At 33.7% G+C, this 22,318-nt stretch overlaps 1 protein-coding gene and 2 long non-coding RNA genes across 11 annotated transcripts in view; all 3 read right to left on the bottom strand.

Moving 5' to 3' along the window:
- The window catches only part of LOC106623211 (potassium channel subfamily T member 2), a 373,175-nt gene that overhangs the window by 155,409 nt on the left and 195,448 nt on the right, over positions 1 to 22,318 (bottom strand). The gene's annotated exons all lie outside the window — the stretch shown is intronic.
- Positions 4,508 to 6,843, bottom strand: LOC106621556 (uncharacterized). 2 transcript variants are annotated; one of them, XR_001330917.3, is made up of 4 exons: positions 6,657 to 6,843; positions 6,229 to 6,417; positions 5,978 to 6,152; positions 4,508 to 5,304 (listed from the first exon to the last, which is right to left on the bottom strand). It is a non-coding gene; the product is annotated as an uncharacterized lncRNA (long non-coding RNA). The 2 variants fall into 2 exon arrangements; XR_011396116.1 differs by lacking the exon at positions 6,229 to 6,417 and having other exon boundaries at positions 5,007 to 5,304; positions 6,657 to 6,834.
- Positions 8,253 to 9,132, bottom strand: LOC106621555 (uncharacterized). The gene is made up of 2 exons (XR_001330916.3): positions 8,808 to 9,132; positions 8,253 to 8,739 (listed from the first exon to the last, which is right to left on the bottom strand). It is a non-coding gene; the product is annotated as an uncharacterized lncRNA (long non-coding RNA).

Genomic DNA, 22,318 nt, shown 5'->3' with positions numbered 1-22,318 from the left:
ACTTATCACATATGTTTTAAATGTGATTTTTGGATCTATTGCGATCTTTTTTTAACGCCAAAGCAAGCTACTCTACAACTGCTAATAGAAAATTTTCCACTCTACAAAAAAGGTCTTGACGATTTCTTTAAAAGTTATACGTAGTAAAAATGATGCAACAAATACTGTATTCATATAGTACACCATGTCGTATGAGCAACACAGAATGTATAAATCATTTGTGTAATTGCTCTGGTGATTTGATGCATAACTTTAAAAAAATATTAAGACCCTTTCTGTAGAGCGGAAAATTTTGTACTTTAATATTGTGTATTCAAGACTGTAGCCTTACTTGTTTAATGGAAAATATCACAAAATTCTTTTATATACACGTGAAAAAATATATGATTTAGGTACGATTTGATTTATGACCTTCCATAAGACGTCAAAATATTTTAAGATCATCACAAATTTACCAAATTGTATTTTTTCGATAGCAGATGCCTAGCTGTCAATATTAGGGAGAACGAAGATGACCATACGTAGAATATATTAACGCCAGTTCAAGCTTTAACTAGTTACTATATTATTAATGAAGTTTCAGTGTAACATATGTGCTCGCTTCCAAATTTCTAGTATTAAATATATAAATATAAAAATGTTATACCTACAAAATATAATTGAACACTCTTAAAATAAACTTGTATCCAGCTGTGACTTCCATCCCTAATGAAACTGGTTCAGCTGTTAGTTAATTTGCGCATTTTTATATTCTTTAGGTGAGAGCGTCTCCCACGCTTATCTTATTTTCTCTCTCCCTCTCCATTTCATTAACTATAACACACATGCAGCTTGTTTAGTGCTCTGGTTCAAATAAATTATTTATTTGCGTCTTAAATGCGCTTAAATTTATATGATTATTTATAACAGCATATGTGTTTCCGTATTTATTTATGTGTGCCGAAAGTACCTTAGGGATTTTCATTGTATAAAAATAAATGCGGAGCCGTTGCATATTAAATAAGTTCCATTAAAAGGCAATCAAATAGTCACATATAACCAAGTAATACATTTTTGCTTTGGCTATAGTGCATAATTGAAGGGCAGTGGTGTATGCGATAGGTTGGTAAGTCATTTAAAAGGGTTAAAAACCCCTATGTCAGATAATTTCCAATGCATAAGTACTTAGTGATTCTCAAAGTAATTATATATATGCTATGAAAGATTTCTGAATGAGGTCTTACGCTATTTAACACTTTTTCTTTATAAAAAAACAAAGTCCCGCAATCGTCAATGTTACTGTTATGTATCTGTATCTGTATGTTATCTTCCTGATAACCCTTGTTCTTTGTTAGTTTTTGCTCGATATATCTAATCCACTCATATTGATGTACATATGTAATGAAGTGTATATACATATATTTCCTTCAGAGTAATATCCAGTATTAGTAAATTCAGGAATCAGACCTAGTGACTGATCATAATAAACAAAGGAACATTGATTGCTTTTTCTAAAAAGTAATTTATTCTTTTACTAATACTCATACCTCCGTTAAAAATATAATTTTGTAGAGACGGTTTTAAGGGCTTACTACCGAGAAACAACTTACTAAAGTCATACCTGCTCCTAAGTCACTACCTTTATTTAACTCGCTAGCTCCCTAACTTTTCAGGGTAAAGTTAAGATCCCTAAAAGAAAAACTTGCAAAAACAGAATAAAATAAAAAATATACACGAACGATCGAAAGGTACTCAATACAAAGTTTTGAGAACACAATATGTTGCCCCAGCAATCTCAATGCATGTTTTGGTTACAATAACACTGCCTGAAATTATATATACCGGCAGCATACAGGAAAGGGAGAATCAGAAGAGACATGAGAAGAGAACAACAACAAAATTAGAACGAGATATTAAAAATCCGGTGAATGATATTCACAAGACCAGTAAAAGCAATATTCGCAACTAGGCCGCAGAATAACAGAAATCTTAATTTAAATCAATACAAAAATGATTATATCAATAATTCTGCCCAATAATATAACTGAATAAAAAATATATTTGTATTACATTTAAGAAGTTTAAAAATATAATAATTATTAACGTTAATAATTACTATCGAAAATAATTAAAAATTTGTTCTACTAACCCTTGAGTTTTAGCGGCCGCTAAATGAGTCACATGAAGCAAAAATATTATATATATATCATAAGAATTGAAACGAAAGAAAATACATATTTTATTTATGTTGAATAACAGTAAACGTTTTTTGAACAATTTTTTTGTGGATAAGATCTTCACATTATGAAAATATTATCGGATTAAAATAATATAATTTTTCGATATAGTGTCGTACATACCATATCCTGGATAATCAGATATAAACGAGAGAGAGAGATTTTTAATTTTTCACATAATAATTACCTGTAAATATAAAAGGAAGAATATAGAGTTAGTAAATATTGTTCACAAGATTGTGGAGGGTATATAAATGTATGTATATATAAAATAGTAATTAATTCAAAAATAAGTACATTTTCAGTGACTATGTATGATATGATGTTTATGTATCGGAATGTCCATATAACGGTCACTTTTTAAAAACGAACAACAACACTAAATTATGCGGTATATTATTGATGTAGCTCTGAAGTTAATAATTTTTTCAGACGTTTAGACCATAGATCAAAATCAAGTTTTATTTTAAATATCACTTAATATTCATTATACACTAAGTTGTACGATTTTCTTCACCGATAATGATTAATTTTATAGTAAATCCTAAATACTTAATATTTTTGAGCAAAAAAATAAAAATCATAAATAAAGATTATTTACTAAATTAAATCTGAACTAAATTCTTTATTTAATAAAACATTTTATGATTTTTATTTTTTGCTCATATTATTAAAAATAATCAAAATTAATCGTTGTTGGTGAAAAAGTTATGAAAATCCGAAATTAACCAATAAATGTTTAGTTTGTCGAAAAAGGACCAACATGACATTATTTGTTTTTTGTATGACGATTTTTATTTATTTATTCATTGATACCAGGATACAAAGTACATATTACACACAAAGTATGCACCTATGTTGCATGTTGTTGGTGTTACAAAACACCTGTACATACTTGTAGGCCTTGTTATTTTAATTAAGTACTAATCTAATAATAACAATGTCATTTATAATGAAAAACAAAAGAAAACATAGTATTTTTAAATATCAATGTCTAATCCACTCAGTTATTTTCTTTTTGCTTGCTTTATTTACGGTCCCTGGTTTAGACTCTTTTGAATGACTTGCTCTATATTCAACATAAGTATTTGATATGTTAAAAAATTGTGTGCACATCAGCGATAAGATTAAAAAAAAATCTAGTGGCGTCAAATTACATATTATATCAAAGGCATTAGCTTATTTTACTTAAGTTTTGTTTAAAATTAACGTTGATAGTTTCTATGAACATTAGTGTAAAATACCTCTTTTGACATGTCAGCTGTTTCGAAAATTTCGATTTTTTTTTTAATTTTAACAAGGAACTAATCTTTTATGAGCAACTTTTTTAGTTGGCGATAATAAAACAATACTCAGAAATATGAATGAATTCCTACAAATTTTATAACTCAAAATCTCAGAACCAGAGACTACCCCCATATAAAATTATTTGTGTCTATCCGATTATTCAAACGGATTACCCTTTCCAGATTTAAGAAGATCCTATTGATATGGGAATTGTCTTTTATCGAAACTTACAATATTTACAACCGAGTGGGCAGTCCTCGTTTAGCTATGTTCAAGTGAAATAGATCCGACTGTCTTGAAAATATTCAAAGCTACTCTTACTATTAATCACTGCAGTGCAGATTTTATATCCGAATACACGATTTTTCGGTATGGTTAAAAATCCGGATGAAATTCTCAGTCCTACTTGAGTCTGTTTGTGCGACCGTTAATGAGGCATAGGTTGAGCGGGAGACTTATTTTAAGTGCCTCACTCATAAAACTTGATGCCAGTTTAATAGGGTACGAGGCTAATCTCATTCTGTAGCGGATTGCAGTGTTTTTGATTTCATCTTTTATTTCAGGTATTTTTTGAAACGAACTAACCTTCAACAGTTTGTTTTAAAATATATATTTGTTAAACTAATACCATATTCTAAAACTTTCTGAACAAAAAGTTATAGTATATTATATTATACTTGGTCAATAAGATAAAGTTGATACTAAATGGTAAAATAGTTTTACTATATACATATGTGTGTATGAAAAATAATCATATTACTCAAATAATGGTTTCATAGACAAGTATCGAACTTTATTATGTTGAAGTTTTCATTATACTTAAGATAATCAATATACCATAATTCTTGGCATTCTGTTTGGCGTCGGTCGTAGTCGAATACCATAGGTTCGTGTTTGCTACGAAGAGGATTATCGTTGATCTAAAACCCATACATATGTAAGTATAGTTAGTCTTGTATTATGCGTTATATATGAAAATCCAACGTTAAAAACAAAACAATTAATTTATGATATCTTACAGCGAATTTTTATTCTCCTCTATATGTACAAAAAACAAAAATTAACACATTATTCTTTTAGAACAGGCACACAGCAGCAGCATTGATTGAAATTTATTCCATTATATTCATGAATAATACACAAATTACATTCTTCTCAAAATATAGTAGCCCACTAAGACGCCAAGGCTGAATAGGATTATTCTATCCATGGTTCTAATGTAAAGTGAGAGTATCAAGTGTAGTTTCGGATAAAATTTAGAGATCCTCTTGAAAAAACTTCAACAGATTTTCACAAAAACTATTAAAACGCTTAAGGTTTTGACATTTAATTTGATTATTCAATTTATTTACAAAGCAAAGCCTACATTAATTTGTTTTTCGAGTGAAGTAGTCCTTTCCTTTTTTCTGTGGAAACTTAAGTCAATCTATATCTGACCAAATACTACCATCTCAGCAGTATACTCTGAAACTATATACTAATACAACAACAAAAAAAAACAAATTGTAGATTTGAAAACTTTTAGTTCAGCATTTATTATTCATCCTTGATGACTCGAAGCATTGCACTTGCCATCCCACATATTATTACCACAAACTCCATTATTTGCTAATTACTTAAATAACATTTTCTTATCGCATTGTTGTTGTATTTGTAATTGAATACATATTTGAATTTAGCTTCACATGGAAATTACAATTTCGGTACAATAAAATAGCCAATAGCAACACCAAAAATAAATATTATCAGCCGATCTGCAAGCATTCTGTTTCCTTCCAGACGATTTCCTTGTAGAATATTACTGGCAAAAAAAATATATTAGATATTATTTGCTTTTGTTTTGAAAATGTTCTGATGTTAAACTTGAACTGAACGGAAAATACGAAGGCTACGTGAAGTGAAAAAGGTTGTTATATATTTTTTCGTAAACTTGTGCTAGCCAAAAACAAAGTACAGGGTTATTAGCTTTTTAGTTGGAAGTCATTTCAAAACGTGGCAAGAGGTTTTCTTAATGGGTTCAAACACCTTTAAAACTTAATTCAGTGCATGTGTAAAGAGTCGTTTGCTGAGAGCGAATAAAGCATCAGGTGAGCTAAGATAGCCCACAGATACATTAAGAGAGTGCATAATACTCCAATAAAAAAACAGACTGGTCACACAAAAGAGCGAACTGTTTTCAGAACTCTTTGTATTTGCCATTTGTAAATCTTACTTAGCTTGAAACTTTGTAGTGCTCAATGTGCTGATGATGTAACGTCAAAATGCTTCTGCAATATTTAAGATCTCGAATCTATAATATTATTTCAAAATATGCAGTTTTATAAGTTCTTTTTCTGTCTGTTTCTGCCTCTTTCGGGAACAAAACTTAACCATACTTCAACGAAAAGCACCTCGTATGGAACTCATATAGATTAACGACGAATTCGAAAATAATTGTAGGGATGTTTTACTAGTTAAAACTTCTAGATGCTTACACCAATATGACTCCAGCCAAAGTGCCCAAACAAAAAGTGATCAACGGTTCGGTCATTACAAAGAGCCTTATTTATCAATCGACGTGACTTGCTTGAATATTTTTGCTAAAAAATTGTTTTAATTATTTCTTTAGTACAAATTGATTTAGTTTTATGTTTTGATTAGAGTTCAATTCTGAAAGAAAAACACACATGAGAGACAATAGTAAAAAATCAATCAAAGAAAAAGGTATAAGAATATAAACACTTACAATAAAAAATCTAGCAGCACTATTTAAATGAGTTGTCCATTTAAATAAATAGTATACATAATTTAATTTTAAACAATTTTCTGCTTATCGTTTCCTCGGCGAAATAATATACCCAACAAATAAGCCAAATGTGAAGATGCAGAGTTTTCTTTGCATCATGCTTTGCATTTTGCCGACAGAATTTTGATTCTTTGAAATTTTATTTAATTTTCAAAGCGAAATGTCAAAAAATAGAATATGTCAATACGAATTAGAATGAAAACAAGATCAAATACTTCATAGCCATGATTATTACCAGAGAATGTAAAATAATGTAAAAATGTTATTACAGTCAACTACAACAACAGCTCTTTGAGTAATAAAAATAAATACTAATTATTAGAATTTTTTAAATATATAGTAAAATATTTGCTTAAAAGTATACTCACACATGTCAACTTAATTTCCTTCACATACTGTGGCGAAAAAATAGCCGCATAGGAACCCTAAACCAAATATCACAATTAGACTAACCATCTCTGCTTGAACTGCCGGCTATTGATTTTGTGAGTATTTGTGCACTTTTTATTAGATTCTCAATTCAATTTGTAAAATATTGGCTATTCATTAAATTAACTGATACAAAATTCAATGATTTTATGGACAATATTTGAATTATACCCGAGTTATGCTCCAATGTTCATTTTCGTCCATAACCAACCAGAATTTTGGTTTGCACACTGAGCTTATGAGTAAATAGAGTCCTTCCTTTTCGATGATCATATTTTTTATACCCTGAACACGTTATATAAAATTTGCCACGATGTTTGTTACATTGAGAAACGACGAAAACCCTATAAAAAGTATATATAAATGATCAGCATTATGAGCTGAGTCGATTTAGCCATGTCCGTCTGTCTGTATATACGCGAGCTAGTCCTTCAGATATCGATGTGAAATTGTTCACACGTTCTTTCCTTGCCAAGATGCTGCTCATTTGTTGGAACCGCCGATATCGGACAAATATAGCATATAGCTGCCATACAAACTGAGAAATCAAGCTCTTGTTAGAAATCTTTTTTAATGAAAATTTGACAGAAGGACAATGTTTTTTTTGGGAGTGAGTCCATGAATGGAATGGAAGTTAAAAAAATGTATTTGGAGAATATATACACCTGCTATATTTATATTTCGCGTCAATTCCCATTGGTAAGTTAACAGCTGATTCGGAAACGCGAAACAGGAAGCTGAAATTTATGGCATTACACTTTCCACATATAAGTAAATATAAGAATCCTTAGGTTAGGTTATGTTCGATAGCTGATCCAATGATCGGTTGTATACTATTATATGCTGTCCTTTGTGAAACCATAATAACCATGTCGACAAAGCTCCTTGCGGCCAATATAAATTTGCTTAGGCGTTGAATTTCGAATCCCACCAGGTCAGTGGGATATCTGAATCCAGAAGTAAGTGTTTGTAATACCCAAAAGGAAACGCCGGAGATACTTCAAAGTATATACAATATATTATTGAGCAGCGTGACGAGCTGAGTTAATCTAACCAAATCCATATCTATGTCTGTCTGTATATACGCAAACTAGTCTCTTAGTTTTCGAAATATCGATCGGCACGTCTTTTTCTCACCAAGCAACTGCTCATTTGTCGGTACCGCCGATATCGGATGACTATATAATATAGCTGCCATACAAACTGACCGATCAAACTCAAGTCCTTGAAAGCAAAACTTTTTTATTTAACGAGACGATGTAGCCACCGCTACAATCTCCGAACATATTGTTTAGATTGGATTACTATAGCAAATAGCTGCCATACAAGTACAAACTGAACGCTCAAAATCAAATTAAATATCTTTTTATACCACGTTATGCTATAAAAAATGCCCCTGTGAAAGATAATATAGCTTCGGTGCAGCCGAAATTGCGTTTTTTTCAGTTTGGCTGGTTTGTCGTATTTGCTGTTATCAAGCATCCATCATTGTTTAAGTCTTCATACGCACACAAGGGAAGAAACTTCAACGACGATTAAGTTTAAAAAAATTTATCATTTTTATACTCTCGCAACATGTTTTAACAGGGTATAATAGCTTTGTTCACATAACAATGGTTTATATCAACTAGAACTAAAAGAATTAGATATATAGTTATATCTATATGGTAAATATATAAACGAGCAGGATAACTAGACGTATTGAAATTCGGGTGACTGGACGAATTGAACATTTTGTGTGCTCTTGAAATATGAATAAACAAATGATGAAGAATTTGATGGTTAATATATCCATCGCCAAAAAACGTGCGAGATGCGTGCCTACAGACTAGCGCATCCCCTTACACGAACAACACAACGATAATTTATTGTTGTAAAATCCTGAAATAGTAAGAAATGTGCCACATGCAGGGTCCTCTAAAACAAAGAAGTATTATGCATTTCCAAAGTCCTTCGTGCCCAAAATTATCAACAATTTGAACAATCCAAAGAGTAGTATTAGTTTCTTATAGCGATTCAATTCTGTAAAGAATACACACAACTCAATAAAAGGTCATCAAAGAAGAAAAAATGTAATTATTTCAACTCACAAATTCAACATTTTGCTTCAATTTATTTTCAAGTTTGTCCACATTTTATGTTACCTTTAATTTTAATTATTTTTTGTTTACTTTTCTTTAATTTTCGGTAATATAATATAACCAACAAGCACTCCAAAGGTGAAGATGCACAATCTTCCTTGCATTTTGCGGACGGAAATGCCACTGAGAATTTCAGCCATCAATTTTCTTTCTGTCATGATTCAATTCATAAAATCATGCTTTCAGTTTTGGGTTGAAAAATTCATGCCAACTCTGATCCAATTATGTAAGGTTGAAGTCGATAGTCCAAAAATAACAATCTGTCGAAATGTTCTGTTTTGTTTTTATGATTCATAAACAAAATTTTCATAAATTAAAGCCAATGAGAATATGGATATAATATATAGGAGGGATAACTGAATGCGTATAGAGTGTAAAATTGTATTAGAAAATGTGAATGAATAACAATCAAATTTGGTATTTTATTATAGTTCATAGAGTCACTTAGTTTTATAGCTATGTTTTGTTTCATATCCGAGATATTGGTATTAGAATGAACATAGTTAACTCAAATAAGATACATACGGGTACGTACATATGTTATATAATCTCAACCTAAAAGGCTAAATTTAATATATTGGGTATATGAGTGTCGGCCAGTGAAACGGAAATCATTATATTAGGGATAAGGGATTTAGATCACGGTCTTGACCGATTTCACACTCAACACAAAACTACATTATAACATATTTATAAAAACTTTGAAATATCTCATATATTGAGAAAAATAAACGGCTTTAAATCAGTTGAAAAGTTGAACATAGTTTTATCGAGTGTATTAAGGCTAACATAATATTTGGACTATTTGAGTTAAGTTGTGGCATTACTCTAGTACATACACACAGTGACCGACATATGCGGTATAAAGTCTGTCAGCTGGGATAATTCGTTGACAAATTTTACATATTTTTTGCATTAAACTATAATATATCCTATATTAAATGTTGACTTAATCGGGCTAAGATCTTACAATTTTACTGACATAAACGGTATGAAAGCAACCGGAAATCCTGCGTGTATGGGGACCAGGGGTAGTATTGATCCACTTTTATACATTTTAGGCATTAGAACCAATTGTTTTTATATAGAGATGGGTTTTCATCTGAAGACGGGCAGTGCCACTCCCATTGTCCAAGATCTATACTGGCTCCTATAAAGCCATTTTGTATAATTTCGGGTGCAGAAGCTTTTTTTTTTATAAAATTATTGCATTTTTATTAGTTGTGAATATAACTGTTATATGGGGAGTGGGAGGGGTTATAATTCGTTTTTATCCATTTTCACAGTGTTGGAGAAAATGCAGAAAACAATTGTCCTGAAAAATTCTGGGGAACTTAGCTAATGTAGTTGGGAGATATGATCATTTAACTTATCAGCGGACGGCACCACGTTGAGAAATATTATTGACATTCGAATTATATTTATAGTTACTTAGCTTAGTCTATTTGAGACACTTTTCCATTGTTTTAATGCATTTTAAGTATCGGGGCTCTCGATCTAGAGAGAGTTTCACTTGTTATGGAGCAGATTTTAGAGGATACCAGATTCAAACATGATCGAACCAAAGGTTAAAGGTTTCTCTTGGAGACTTCAATAATTTTATTCTATATGTATTGCTATTCTAAAGGGTACATATGTATTATATATAGTCAATAAATATACCATTCGTCGTTGTTAACTCTGCGAGGTTAAATATAATAAAAATAATAGGTTTCGTGCACACACAGTCACATAAATCAAACACATTATGCACTGGCCGAGGCTTAACTCGATGTCGTGACCTCAGCCGTTTGCCGTTATATGCTTAAATAAATAACAATGTGATTTAGGCTGTCAAATAAACACATATACATACATATGTATATACATAAATTAAAACCAATGAGATATGTATATACATGTATATCATATATATACATATGTCTGTATATACGTAACTATGTATGTGTGGGAGCAAATAGTATATTTGTTTGTTTATTCCACCAATTAAGCAGACATTCAGGGCTTATGTCGAAGGAAATCATGCAAGAAGGAAATTATAATTAATCAACACATATGAAGTTATGTTGAACGCCCGCGATGCCAGTAGGTGCATTAAGTAGAATAGCTTCTAGTAATAGGTATATACAGACCTATATAAATTGACGTTAAAGACTTGTTTGGGTCAGCGACAAATTCCGTTAAATAAGCAAATTCTTGAGATGAAAAGAATGTATGCAAACTTTTCGATCGATAGCTCAAAAACTGGGAGGGAGTGACTCAGCTCGTGTCATTCGTATATTTATATACTATTATGCAAACTTAATATAATATATCCTATGCGGATTTCATCCCATACCCGTAGACTGCTTTAGCTTTATATTATTAATGAACATCTTCCGCAATATCTTTGTCCTAGGAACGAAACTGCAAGATTGTTTAATACAAATTAAAGTCAATCCGATAACGATTTCAAAGAGAGAGAGAGTGAATTCTTTTAGAAAATGACAACTTTGCACAAAATACTCTGAAGTATTCAAGCACACAAGATTGCTAATGAGACAAGCAGAATTGTTGCCATTGCTCTTACATCATATTATCTTTACAATCTGACCTTGCGCAATCTCTTCTGATTTTGGTGATGATAGTGACCCAACATTCTCTACAGAAATTTCCACCACAAAAAGCATTACTGCTGAACATAAAACTGAACAAAATATAATCAAGGATCTTTACCTTTTTACAGAGAATATTTAGTAAATGTATTAATTTGTTGACATATCTCTTCACCTTTGCGGCGGAAGTAGGCGGAAATTAAAAGCATACCGAAACTATTTATACATTATTCAAACTTAAAAAAATCTCTACTCCAGTTAAAATAAGCCTTTACCTTTTAGTGGCCTACAGTGACAGCACGTCAAGGCAAAAAGTTGTTACAGACACTTGAGCTCTTTACAAACATACATATCAGTTTATATCGTGATTAATTAGCACAATTTATTAAGGTGTTAATACATACTTCAACACTGGCATCAAAGTAGCCGAAGGCGTGCTGTAAGGAAATTAAGTAAATTTTTTCGGTGTAAATCTTCTTCGATTTTATCTTATCGTGCATTCATTGCATCGAAGTTTGTAAGTTAATAATGATATGTGCATTAGGGCCAGTTTTCAAAAATTATATAAAATATGTAACTCTTTATCAGTCTTATCGTCTTTAATGATAGTAATTACACCAGATTAAAGATGTGACATGAGGAACAAATTTTTTTAATTGCTTTGAGTAGCTTTGCAAGAAATATAAACTTTATCTGTGTGATAAGTTATTTAGGCATCTCGAGCCGAGATAATATTATCTTTATTATATACAGCATTGAGCAGTCATACAAACTGATCGATAAAACTCAAGTGCTTGTATAGAAAACTGTTTAATTTGACAAGGTATCTTCACGAAATTTGGTACAGATTATTAACAAAAGCATTGCTATAATCTCCGAACAAATTGTTTAGATCGGAAAACTATAGCATATAGCTGCCATATAAACTGTGCGATCAAAAACAGAGTAAATATCTTTTTATACTTTTTAGGTGCTAAAAAAAGCATCTGTGAAGGGTATTATAGTTTTGGCGGAGCCGAGGTTAACATTTTTTCCTGTGTTAAAACAAAAAAGTTAATTTAGTGAAAAATTTCGAACCTAAAATGTTCACTGAAGGTGATGTGAAATGTCATCATTTTTCTCGAAGCAGTGAAAATACATGAATTTAGACTATTGCTATTTAAGTGTCAATGTATTTAACATAGTGACAACTGCGCATTATTATAAAAATGAAATATGATTGGCACATGAAGATATATTTTGACCGTAGCGTCATCTACAGGAAAAAATTCTGATATGAGCAATTTCAGTGATTTTTATGAGACCAAAATTTTTACTAAACCGAATGGTAAATATGCTTGTTAGATATATTTCTATCGGGCCGCTACCATGGAAATTGTTGAGAATTATTTCAGTTATAATATAAATACATGTTTCCAATATAATATTAGTTAAAGGATTACAATAATAAGATATTCCAAATATGAATTAAATTGGATCAGTGTAATGATGTTAAGCAATATTTAGACGCCATCGCTACCCAGCGTTACTTGTGATAAAACTGCGAATCAAATATGAACCCAATGAACATATATATAAATATATATATATATGTATATGTTTTTGGCTAGTAAAAATTTGATTTGGTTGGTTAACAAGACTTTCTTTATCATAATTCTGGCTCTACTAATTAAACAAAAATAATTAAAATAATTCCATGAAGTCTCTTAACATGTCCTACAGGGTTGCTCTTATCTGATCCCATAACCGTAATTTTTTTTTTTCAAATACAATACATTGGCACCCTTTCACTTTCATTCATAATTCTTACTTTTTAAATTTCTTCGAAAAAGAAGAGAAAAACTCTTGACCCTTTTTCTCCCATTAAACACCTCATCAAAAAATTTAACAGAGGCAACTTTGAAGTGCCACTGGCAAACTTTCTTCACTCATTCGTGCATGCACTTATTCATTTAGGTTTGCATGTATGTATGTATGTACTTTCATAAGTAATTCTTCACTCACTTCATTTTTGCTTTCACATTCCATCACCTTTTAAAAAATTCCGGCGCTTAAACCTTCTTTCCGGCGCACATTTTTCTCAGACATTCACTGCTGCCGAGGCACTCGAGCATTTAAATGCGCTGCTGCGACTATAAATTATGCCAGTCCTTGCGAGTCGCTGTGAACCAGTAAGTTTGTATATGTGTGCGAATGTATATGTGTGCCGTAGTCTTCATACTTATTAGCAAAGTTGCAAGTTCGGTTGCTGGTATTTCTGAACAATTTACACACAAACTCACAAATACAAATATATCTATAGACATCGTGGAAATATATGTATTTCGCCAAGTATTCTGCAAATCTACTTTAATTCCCACAAATATTTATATGGCAGACGATGAAGATGTTTCAATACCACAACAAATAACCGCTTCACAGTTTAACTCACACACACATATATACATATTGTATAGATATATTCTCACGTACACTTTAGTATAAAAAGCTAGCTGCCAAGTGCTGGCCTACCCCTGAGTTTGCCCATAAGTCATATTCATAAAATTTTTGCTCCATTAAGCTGAGCCCTCGGTTCGCTTCGATGATTTGCACATTTCACACATCCGAAGACGCAGAGGTTTTCGCACTTAAACGAGTGTAGGCATTTCTAAATAGTAGACACTTTTATGTACCATATATGTACATAGGCAAAAAGAACCATGAATCGGGCCAAAAAAAAAATGTAAGAAAGCAATGAGACCCAATACGACTTAATTGTTAAAAAAAAAATTCACAAAAATTTTAGTGGAGTGCTACCGGAAAAAAAAATGTTTTATGTCAAATTAACAACAAAAATCTCACAAAGATTTCAGCGGATCTCCGAGATGAAGAAAATCTAATCGAAGTCTTTATATCTAGTTATGCATTAATAAGTACATAGGGAGAGAGATAGAGAAGAGAGTAAGTATTAAGTGTTCTCTCTGTTAGATACGAGTATGTTGAGGGTTTTTTATCAGCTTAAAGGAATGTACTCGATATTAAATATATCTTTGATAAGGACTCGCTCTTTTCTTTAGAATATGAAATAATTTTGAATATATACCATTGTTGATTCAAGGGGTCTGCGTGATTTCCTTTTGATTTTCTTATTTTGCTTGCATTTGGTTTAAGTTTGGGCTTAAGATAATGGTTTTGCTTTTTATTTTGGCTTTAATCTCTGTTTCGATTTTTGCCCTTGGTCTTGGACCTAGATTTGGACTTGGTCTTGGCCTTGGTCTTGGTCTTGGTCGTGGTCTTGGTCTTGGTCTTGGTCTTGGTCGTGGTCTTGGTCTTGGCCTTGGTCTTGATCGTGGTTTTGGTCTTGGTCTTGGTCTTGGTCTTGGTCTTTGTCGTGGTCTTGGTCTTGGTCTTGGTCGTGGTCTTGGTCTTGATCGTGGTTTAGGTCTTGGTCTTGGTCTTGGTCTTGGTCGTGGTCTTGGTCTTGGTCTTGGTCTTGGTCTTGGTCTTGGTCTTGGTCTTGGTCTTGGTCTTGGTTTTTGTCGTGGTCTTGGTCTTGGTCGTGGTCTTGGTCTTGGTCTTGGTCTTGGTCTTGGTCTTGGTCTTGGTCTTGGTCTTGGTCTTGGTCTTGGTCTTTGTCTTGGTCGTGGTCTTGGTCTTGATCGTGGTTTTGGTCTTGGTCTTGGTCTTGGTCGTGGTCTTGGTCGTGGTCTTGGTCTTGGTCTTGGTCTTTGTCGTGGTCTTGGTCTTGGTCGTGGTCTTGGTCTTGGTCTTGGTCTTGGTCTTGGTCTTGGTCTTGGTCTTGGTCTTCGTTTTGGTCTTGGTCGTGGTCTTGGTCTTGGTCTTGATCGTGGTCTTGGTCTTGGTCTTGGTCTTGGTCTTGGTCTTGGTCTTGGTCTTGGTTTTTCCGCTTTTCAACGATTTTGAACTTCGACATTTTTTTTTCTTTTAGTTTCGCATCGCAATTTCGCGCGATTTTTACACTTTTGCGATTTTCTTGGGAACACCCAACACGTGTGCCTCGAGTAACATTTTTGTTGTCACATTCACTTATTTACCTTAAAAAACCGTTGTAAAATACAAATTACCTTGACCATAATAAATGCGAAACCCCTCCAATCCTTAACATCCTTGAACATGCACGACCACCAAACACAAAGCGGAAGAGCTCTAATCCTTTACAATATGTCGCTTGTAACATTTAGTGGTGCAACACAGAAGTGACGCTCATTGTTTTGAAACAGTGTGTGTGTGTCCGTTTGCTTCCACAGTTGCATTGATGTGCGCCATCTTGTAATAAACTCGTACAAAATTGTGTCCGTTGCAAATGCGCAGCCAAAAAGGGTAAAGACGCGAAGAAAAATAAAATTGCACATGGCGAACGCAAAGACAGCGCCATCAGAAATACACAAGATGGACAAGTGGCATGCAAGATTGTGGACGGTGACATGACGCTTCCTGGCGACGTCATTGCTGCCAGTCATGCCACAAATGCATGCAACAAAACAGTTAAATGGATCCATAGATTCAATTCGCCTTGACTTGACTTAGTGGTTAGGTGGCTTCGACTGAGGGTGTATGGGTAACCGAAAATTTTAGCGAGACTTAGTGAAGACGACACAAAACGCTTGTGTCGCAGACCAATTTGCCTGCTGTCGCGCTGGCGTGACAAAGGGCTACTTACGAGCGTGTAACCGCAAACAAGTGAAAATGCTTCTTGGGCGCGTATATATGTACGAGTATGCTTGCTAAAGAAATCTGTAGTTTCCTATTTGTACTTGTTTGAGCTTGCATTCTATGAAGTGCACCGATCTCCCACGCTCGCCTTGCGCACAGCTTTTCTGTGCTGCTTCCTAAATAATGAGTTCTTGGAAATAATATTTTAAATTGTTTCCACGTTTCGTTGTCTGTATGTTGGTATATTTCTTGGTTTTGTTCGCAATTGCAAACCGTTATGTAATTGCGCGCACGTACGTAATTGCAGTACGACAAAACGGAAAGTGTAAACGAAACCGAAATTGCGAATATTGTTGGAAGTGCGACGGCAATTACATGAGTCAGGATGTGATTTCACAAACAGCAGAGGGGCTCGAAACAAACGAAAGAATTTACAACGACTGCACACATACAGTTTGTGGTTGGAGAATTCTTGCTTCACCGTTAAAGGCAATTCGCTACCACCGTGGAAGAACTTTGACCGGGTTTATCTTTAAGCTACTTGTATTAAGTATCTAAATCTATAGTATTCACCTGTAGATGTTATTGATGTGTATACCGTTCTATCCACAACAAGCAATAACCCTTGACGATACTGAAGAGCCTTTAATTACTGAAAATGTACTGACGTAAGTAGTCTAATTTTTATAAAGATAAGGCCAGCAAGGTGTGAGATAATGTATATCGAAGCTTTAGAGCTATATATTTGGTGTGAACGACCTTTGCTTCTAACAAAACGGCGCTACATGTCACTTGTACGTATACGAAGATAAACCCAAGATGATTGATGGCGCGTTACTACTGACCTACGGCTGCAAAATGTGACCGAAAACTAGCTCTCCTGGCTGCAATTTAGTTATCAGCAAAGACGTTCACTTGCACGAAATCATCTTTGAAACATAATGGCAAAGCTTTCTCTTTGTTCAGAATTGGAGTGTTTATACCTCTATTATCTCGTCAGTTTTCACTTGCCCTGTAGATACTGACTCATTTAAATACATAAGGTTTTACTTTTTACCTTACACTGATATACCATATATGAATTGAGTGTACATAAAAATACGTATTTATAAGTTAGGGTTCAAAACCTAGAGCTTAATGTATCTCCTTGCTCTTTCATAAAGAAGTCATAGTATTTAAGAACTACGAACGCCACCGCCTGTTTTAAATAGAGTTTTCTTTGCAACAATTGGAACCTGGTTTTTCAATCATTCATTTCGAAACTAGCCTCTATAAGCACTGACCGAAAACTGGGTTGGGTAACAGTTGCTAAAACCCTCGATAGAAATTAACTAACATCAATTAAATCCTACAGGTCTGATTGAGCGACTGAAAACTAACAGGAAAATGGGAAAGATCCCCCAGATGATATATTCCTGTTATACAAGTATATGTCCTAATAATTGTCTCTGCTTATGCAGATAGTCGGGTATATAATACATAACAGGAACGGAACCGAATTTTTATCCGACCAAGTATTGTCAACTCGGCAGCAATCCTCCAAAATACTTCAGTGCTATTTATAGCGGCACTATAACAGAAAGAACACTAACAACCAGATGTGTCACAGCGTTAGTCGGCTATGCTTAAGCTCAACGTAGCTCAGCCGTTTTTAAGCTGGACTGGCAATGTGTACGAAAACAAGAAAACAACTTCGCTAGTACCGAAGTTAGAAAACCTTTCACATATAAAGAAATTTCCATACAAGTACATGATGTTGATCGCTCAGTTTGTATGGCAGCTATATGCTATGGTGGTCCGATATAGACGCTTCCGACACTTGAGCAGCTACTTGGAGAGAAAAGAACGGCTGCAAAAAGTGACGTTTTAAAAAATGAGATATTCATATACATATATACACATACGGGCAGACAGACATGGTTGAATCAACCCAGCTTGTCACGCTGATCATATATGTATATATATATAGTAAATAAATTATATATATATATATACTATATATATATTTTATAAGGTCTTAATATACTTTGTTCAAGGAATACAAATTATTGGCACCAAATCGAAAATGAATATTTTTGAATTAAAAATAATTGTTTTGAGTTGAGATTCAAGCCTTGTAGACGCGCACAAAGTCGATTAGAAGGACCTTGAAATATGTCTTTACAAGTCAATTATTAATTACTCGTGAAGTGCTTTAGTTTTCTTCTAATTTAATGTATTGTATTTATATACGAGTATATATATATATATTTATATGTATATATGTATGAAAATAAATTTAGTTAGAAACCGATTTTTAAAAATCTACCTTTTATTTTTGTCGAAGAAAAATTTAATCCGAAAATATTGTCTCAAACTCATTCACTTTAAGCACTCAAAGTAAGCACTACACGCGTGTTTAACATTGAACACATACACACCCACTTACACACAACACACACGCACTCGCACACTTTGTATGAGTAACGGTTCACCCACTGCGTTGACGCTCGAAAAGTTCATTACATTTTGACAGCAAATTGTGTGGCATTTAAACTTTTCCAATGAGTGCTCGCCCGCTGACAATGAAGCAGTGAAACAGAAACAACAATAACAACAACAAGTCTGTTGTGGTAAATAGAGCAAAATGAATACAATAACAAAGTACGAACACAACATTAATGACAAAAAAGTGGCAATAATAGTCTGTAGACGTGGCAGAAGCCAGACAGATATGCAGCAAACGCATGCACACACGTTCAGATAGATGGCAATCATACGCACACACACATAATGATTATGCCCGTAAATCGCAGGCAACATTAGCGCGGCAGCCAGGAAAGCAATTTGGCGCTGCGGGATACACATACAAGCACAAACACACACACACACAGAAACGCCAAATATCTATGAATGCGGCATTAATTTTGGACTAAGCAGCAACAACAATAATAAGTACGCTGTTATATCACAGCGGCATGTTCAGATATTTTACTCAAACTGCATGGCACATTTGCCACACATACATGCAAACTTGGACACACACATACACACACAGCCGCTCTCAAACTTGAATAAATGAGCGTTGAACGTGCCATGACTGCGGGGCTCTGTCATATTCATTGCTGTCAGCGCCTGCAGTGGCACTTAGCTTTTGGCAAGCAGCAGGCAGCATAACAAAAACAACAACAACACGAACAACGACAAAACTGTAGTGAAACCAAATCACAGCAAAACGGCAAGTTGCAGTGAGCCACTAAATCTGTGTTGGCCTCCACGTTGACTGCCAAATGAATGCGAGCATAAGCATAAGCGCGCCACTCAACTCAACTCGAGTCCACTCGGCATATTGTGGACCCAACTATTATATTTTTAGCAAAGTGTGTACATGAGCGCTGATATGTCGCCTACATTCCACATTGTTGCATGATCGCCTCCGCTCAACCAACCCGCAGGACATTCAGTGCTAACTAAACTTGGAGGTCCTTCCCGGACTCAGGACTCACACAATTTCATGTTGTTTAATGGCAAATAAAGATTTCATGTTTTACTTATGCGCTTATGCCCGCATAGCTAAGCTGCCAGTGCCACGTTTGAATACACTTATCCACATGCGTTTAGCTGAGTGTGTGTGTTGTGTGTGGTGTGTGCGTGTGGCGTTAGCAACTCTTACCGCCATGTCATAAAGCCACTCGCCTAGGGATCCAGCTGGCAGGACACTCTCTACTGCCCATTGGACGTAATGAAAAGTCTAAATTATTGCAGTGTCTAAATGCAGCGGGAAGCTCGAGACACATATGTACATACATAACTGTAAGTACTGTTATGCAATGTTACTAGTGGACATGCATGTATGTGTGCGTGTGTTTGTAGGTTCATAACTTACCCGCTTTTAGAGTTGGTACATGATTTGAACAGTTGAGTGGCTGCTTGGGCACTGACACTCTCTTTAGTTTGGTAAAGTTATCACTTACAGAATTGTGTGGATGTGTACGTGTGCGGATGAGATTCACTGCATCTAAATTTTTAATTGAGAGTTTAACAATAAATATGGTATTTATGAAGAACTTGGTGAGAGAATTTAATGTCATAAATAATTTGCCAAAAGTTTTGTATATGAGGTCAGCAAGTCCTTAGCTGGTTGGTTACTTGAAAGCTCACAAAATACGACTAAAAGCGGGAAATTTGTATTAAAGAAAGGAATACCGCTCAACTACTTACTGAAGTTTTATATCTTGAACAGGGCGTACGACGTTTCAAACCCTATAATATATATCGTATATATAATATATGATCAGCGTGATGAGCTGAGTCCCTGAGTTTATGAGATATCGCTCTGCAATTTCGCACATGTATTCTTCTCCCTTAGAAGCTGTTCATTTGTCGGAAGTGCAGATATCAGACCACTATAGCATATACGAGTATCTGTCATACAAGCGAAACGTTTAGAATCAAGTCTTTGTATGGAAATCTTTTTAGTTCACGAGATTTCTTCACGAAATTTGGAAGGAATTTTTGCCTAAGACAATAATATAATCTCTGATTAAATTGTTCAGATCGGATCACTGTAACATGTATCTGTCATATAAACTGAACAATCAGAATCATGTTCTTGTAAGGAACCTTTTAAATTTGTGAAGGTTATTATAGCTTCGGTGCAACCGAAGTTCAGGTTTTTTTTTGTATTTTTTTTCTTTTAACCCATATATGATTCTTGCCTTAATATAAGTATATCATTTGTAATTCACAAAATAAATCGCTTTATATTTCAGAAGCTGTGGAAATTGTTACGATATTTCTTTAAATCTAAGAACAGCTTGAAACGAACAATGATTTCGTTTTATTAACTATTTGTATGTAATTTAATGAAACGTGTTTTTCCATCTACCGGTTCTGATATTTATTAACCGAATAAATCAACTGATTAAGAATGACTCAATCCATCTTCTATCGACCTTCGAAGGCAAATATTTTCATTTTGGAGGTTTACTTCAAAAAACAAGGAAACTACTTTTTTACATATAACTAAATCAATAAAATGATGTGATCGAACACCCAGTAAAAAAAATGTTATTTTTGCTATAGGGTGCTGTTATACAATATTTGGCCTTAGTGACCTACTAAAATGTCTATACAAAGCAAAAGCATAAGTTTATGGGCAATCAATAAAGTAATCAAAATAGGTTATAATGCTCACAACTAAAGCGTATATATAAGATCACTTAATTAATATCGATAAATAAATTTTTTTTTGACAAAAGTACGGCTTGAACAAGCAGTTCTGAGTTTTGCGGATTATATTACAAAGAGTGTAAAAAACGTAGAACCAGAACCAGAACCAGAACCAGAGAACGTAAAGCAACGAGAAGTGCAGATTTGACAGCGAACATTTGTTAAATTTCAACCGGGGAATTCAACACAAGACATGTGAATTCACCTGAGATTCTCTTAATCATGCACAATCGGGGAATATTGAAGAAAAATTATGCTGATATGCATACCCAACCAGGGAATATTTATATGTCATATGAAATATAATATCTTAAATATATTAGAAAATGGTGAATTCCCTGCCGTCCAATTCCCTACTCGATGTTTTTCTGTTCTGTTAGCCATCCAATCGAACATCATACAAAATTCGATTTGCACCTTATCCTTTTCTGCCAGTCTCTTGATAGAGTATGTGAGAAAGGCAGACAGTGCTTATTGTGCACTTTAAGAAACTCGCTATCTTTTATGTCACTGTGCTCGCCTCTCTCACATACTCTATCAAGAGAAGACAAGATAGCGAGTTTCTTAAAGCTCGAAGCTGGCAAAATGACTCAGGTATACAGCACATACTGCTAAAACACATAACGGTAAATGACGCTTTCAGAAAAATTCACTGCAGATTAAAAACGTACGAACAGAGAAATTAAGAACAAATTTTTGTTCCTTGTTATAATTTTTTTTTATAATTTCTAGTTCTAATGATTTCATTGGGATTTCAACGTAGAAATAAATATTAATTTTTGAATCTCAATCTTCTGGTGAGAAGATGGAATTATTGTCGCTACCAACCGTAAGAAGTTGTTAAATTTCATTTCCTTTAATTTTATTTCATCACATGTTATTATTGATAAAATTAAGTGGAATAAATCTGCTTGGAAAAGTGTTTTTAGGCTTGATATTCTAAATTCTTTCCTAATAAGCAAATATGATATGCTTTGACGGTTCTTCATGCTACGTCGAATT

This window comes from Bactrocera oleae, chromosome 4 (assembly GCF_042242935.1).
Source record: "Bactrocera oleae isolate idBacOlea1 chromosome 4, idBacOlea1, whole genome shotgun sequence".
Lineage (NCBI taxonomy): Eukaryota > Metazoa > Arthropoda > Insecta > Diptera > Tephritidae > Bactrocera > Bactrocera oleae.
The sequence above is the reverse complement of the archived record's forward strand: the minus strand, read 5'-3'. Positions and strand labels throughout refer to the sequence as shown.